Raw genomic sequence first — 3,781 nt, 5'->3', positions numbered from 1 at the left:
ATCATCGTCAACCTAGTCATGATACTAAAAAATGTTTTTCATTGAGAAGTAAGATTAAAGAATTGGTTGATAACAATACCATATTTGTGGCAGGTGTGAATGATAAAGGAAATAAATCCATAGCTCCTCCTAATCAAAACCTTCAAATTTTCACTGATCCTTTACCATCCCATTCCACTAATATGATTGAGACTGATCATCTTGCTTTCTCTCCCAATGACATGACCATTGAATGTAATAACATGGTGAACCTTGTAGATCAACAAGAACCTCCTAAGGATTTGTGCATAACATTTGATCCTAGTGAGACCATTAAGGCACCCGATGGCCCATTATACATAAGTGAAAAAATCAAAGGTATATCTACTAGAGGAGTCCTTATTGATCCCGCTTGCATGGTTAATGTGATAATTGAAGAATTTCTCTATACTTTGCAATTGCATCAACTGATATATGATGATATTGATGTGACAATTAAAGTTTTTGATGGCTTTTCTTGTTCTGCTATTGGTTCTCTAACACTTCCTATGACATTGGCACTAAATGCTTTGATGTTAGATTTTCTATCATTCCCATATCTGATCAATTTCGTTTAAAGTTGGGACATTCTTAGCTCTCTTCCATGAAAGTGATCACTTCCACTATTCAAAAATGTTTTAGATTTCCTCATAATGGTGAAATCATAACTATTAATCATATCAGATTCCAACCTACACTAAGGCATGGAGATGTTTGTCTTGATTATTTTTGGTCTAAATAATTCAAGCCTCTTGAACCTAGAAGTGATGCTCTCTTTAGATCATATAAAAAATGGAAAAATGAAACTATTTTATCCTTGAGTCAACCTAGAAATCCAACACTTAGCATTCCTCTTGATGATAATATACCCCTTCTTGAGGAGAAGATTGTTCTTCTTCCTGAGGAAAGAAATAATCTTCCTCCCATAGAAGCATCTATTCCTTCTCCTAAAGAGAAGAGTATCCTTTCACCCAAGAAAATAGATATCCCTCTTCCTAACAAAGAATCCATTCCTTCTCCTATGGATGAGTCTCCTCTTCCTCTCAAAGGTAGAAAAACTCTTCCTCCTAAAAAACAATCTATTTCTCCTAAGGTTCAACCTATCCCTCCTCCTCATGATGGACCCAGTCTCCTTCCTACACCTCCCATTCCTCCTTTATATAGTGTGGTTCCCCCCCCTTCATCTTAAATAGAGAAATGACCGATCTCTCCCATTGTCCAACCTAAAAGACCTCAACTCACTCATACTTCCCTAAAAGAAGAGACGAAGCCTATGCATACTGAACCTAACCCTCCTCAACCTTCAACCAAGACTAGACAAAATCGTTGTGCGAGAGAACACCGACGAAGATGTTGTGCAAGAGCTCGTGAGTTTGCTTCCCAAAACACCAACTTTTGACATGATTCCATTTTCTCCTAAACACAATGTTCAACCTAATTCTCCAAGATGCAAAATGCTTAACACAAATGATGGTTCAATTTCTATTCCTATTAGAGCTCGTATTCTTATTAATCTTGATGAATAAATAGGTGAAAATGTTCTTAATGATGAAAATGTTGATCCTAATATTTTTGATGATGAATATGAATATGTTGATGTTGACAATGACTTATCTACAAAATTTTCAAAAGCATTAATTCTATCTCCTAGTAATGAACAAAGTGATTTATCATTAGAGAATGGTCCTTGTTTGGAACTTGTGATAGCTCCATCTATTGTGATCGATGTGGCTCCTCTTAAGTGTTGTCCACCTTCTCAAAATAATGATAAAAAAGATCAAGGAAAGGATGATGTGCTTGATTAGCTTCATTAGCACTATAGAATCTATCTCTCTCCTCTCTTGCTTGTTTATGACATTATTATATTTGTTCTCCCTATTCTTCTTTAGTTGTCCCTAGTATTGTCTACGTCAGGATGATGCAAAGTGTTGAGATCTCTTTTGGTCTCTCCCGTGTTGACTCAAAAGACACATGTGTTCCCTTCTTCCATGGTGGTTTTCTTTCTTTGGGGGATGAGGACGATTCTATGCATATGCATATACATGATATACATGAGTTATCATAAAAAGCATACTGACTCCAAATTTAGGTGAAACCACCTCGTGTTTTGAGTCCATTATCCTTTGATTTTTCCTCTCTTGGGGGCTAAATTATTGTGATAACGTGCTTGACTTCTTAGGGTGTATCCTACCTTAAAGAAATTGCTCTTGATAAGGCATACACAATTGATTTAACATGGGGGTATATGTTGGCATATGATGAACCGACATGTTGATATGATGATAATGTATGTTTTCATTGATGTCAATAAGTGCAAGTGAACTGGTATGCAGATTGGAAGAAGTTGGTGAACCAGTATGAAGAGATGCAGTGAACTAACATCGGGGTTTCACTAAGTGTGACTACCGGTTGGTAGTCTCAGATATAGGGTTTCCGGTTTGGAAATCTCGTTTGTGCGATGCAACCGATGACATTCTGTGATGAGTTAGCTAAGAGATGAAGATGAGATCGTGATGCCACATCAACTTTGTGCATGTGAAGGATTTCCTTGAGGATCTTGCATGTGAAGATCGACTGCATCAAATATCTACCTCGAGAATGAACATTCTTCTTAGCGGTATGAGAAGAAAGCATGATGAGTTACTGATTTCTATGTATGGTGAAGAATGGATGATGCAGATTGTCTTGTGATCTATTTGAAATTGTATTGCTCTAGCAACCCAGGTAGAGGTAGATCTAGTGGACCAGGAAGAGGGTCCTACTTCTCCACCATGAAATGCTACAACTGTCAGAAATTGGGGCACCTCGCCTAAAGATGTCTAGAGAAACCCACTTCATCACAAGGAGGTGAAAGAAAAGTGCTTTATGTGCAAGAAAGTGCAGCAAGCAGCAAAGCTCATGAAGTGAGCTTAACATCAAAAGATGGTGAGAGTTTGATGATGAGAAGAGTCTTGATAAAGGAGCCAATCAAGGAGGAACCTATTCAAAGAAAGTCATTGTTTATAATTAAGTGAAAGATCATGGGAAAGGTATGCAAAGTGGTCATTGATTCAGAATCCACAGACAACATAGTTTCAGAAGAAGCAGTGAGGAAACTCAAACTAGTAAGAATCCCTTACACACATCCCTATAGGGTCACATGGTTGAATAGTGAACAACATGTTCTTGTCAATGAACAAACATGGGTAGAATTTACTATAGGAGGGTATCAAGATAAGATCTTATGTGATATTCTTCCAATGGATGCTTTCCATCTACTTCTTGGTAGACCTTGGCAATTTGATAGGAAAGCCATACACAATGGTGAAAAGAACTCCTACTCATTTCAGAAGGATGGTGTTACATACAAAATTCAGTCTATAAATGGAGAGAAAGAGGACAATAGTTCAAAGAATCAGAATGTTTTAATAGTGAATGAGAAAGAGTTTATTAACACACTTGAAGAGGGTAAAGGAGTGGGATTTGCACTCATAGTGACACCCAAGGAAGAAAAGAAGGAGAAGAAGGTTGAAATACCATAATAAGTGCAGAAAATACTTGATAAGTTTAAAGAAGTTATAAGGGATTGAACACCTACAACCTTACCACCTCCTAGAGCCATTAGCCATCAGATAGACTTCATACCAGTAGCCTGTTTACCAAATAAATCAACCTATAAGATGACACATGAACAAAACAAAGAAGTGGCAAGACAAGTGCAAGAACTCCTAGATCAAAATTTGATAAGAAAAAGTATAAGTCCTTGTGCAGTACCTGTCATTTT

Source organism: Cryptomeria japonica, chromosome 2 (genome assembly GCF_030272615.1).
Source record: "Cryptomeria japonica chromosome 2, Sugi_1.0, whole genome shotgun sequence".
NCBI classification, from domain to species: domain Eukaryota; kingdom Viridiplantae; phylum Streptophyta; class Pinopsida; order Cupressales; family Cupressaceae; genus Cryptomeria; species Cryptomeria japonica.
Note: the sequence above shows the minus strand (reverse complement) of the source record.